Source organism: Euprymna scolopes, chromosome 12, assembly GCF_053919585.1.
Source record: "Euprymna scolopes isolate OS-2025 chromosome 12, ASM5391958v1, whole genome shotgun sequence".
Classification (NCBI taxonomy): domain Eukaryota; kingdom Metazoa; phylum Mollusca; class Cephalopoda; order Sepiida; family Sepiolidae; genus Euprymna; species Euprymna scolopes.
In genome coordinates, this window is record NC_136493.1 from 66,969,282 (window position 1) to 66,970,108 (window position 827).

Genomic DNA, 827 nt, shown 5'->3' on the forward strand with positions numbered 1-827 from the left:
TGACAAATATCGAAATTCCACACCAAACGGACCATTAAAAGGGGGTGAACTGATCATTTCTCTCCTAGGGGGGCCCCCCAAAAAACCTGTCATTTTAATGTTAATATTACATAATCCAAAAACGCTTAGTCATGTCACGTGACGTGACGTCAACATCCAGTAATGGCGAACAAATGTAAACAAACACTTTGTTTTACCGATACTTTTGTAATTTCTCTTCTGCTTTGTTCTAGAGATTATTAAACTCCATGACAATGTCTCCAACGTATTTAACTGGTTAAAAATAGTATTTATACAAGAGTTTTAACGAAAAATATCAGGAAAAAATGTACAGGAATAAAAAAAAATTCAGCTTTCAAAATATTCGTCGATAAAAAAACCGATCTTTATATTTACGCTAGCCATTTTGTATATTACCACGTGACCTGCTATCTCTTAAACTGGAGGGGGGGGATCCACTTGAATCCAACAAAACCAGTAATTTTTTTTTTCTATTATATATACATCATTTTCTATAAAATTAAGTGTAGACTTTATAATTAAAACAAAAAATGTTATTCATACTAAAAAAAAAAAACGCTTAGTCATGTCACGTGACGTGACGTCAACATCCACTAATGGCGAACAATTGTACCTATTTATTATGCCTCCCCACGGGACAGTTAGACACCAGGGTCGTTTTTTAACGTGGAGAAAAGGTACAAAAATAAAAATTGTCTCAGTCGTGGAGGATTTCTCCTCCACCGAAAGAGAACAAGAAATAGAAGTGCAGCATCTGAAGAACAGTTACTACACTTTGATCTTGACCAAAAGGCCAAGAATGCGAA

General features: G+C 34.8%; 1 pseudogene; it reads right to left on the bottom strand.

The window, feature by feature from the left end:
• Positions 1–693: 693 nt before the first annotated feature.
• Positions 694–827, bottom strand: LOC145291831 (U2 spliceosomal RNA; annotated as a pseudogene).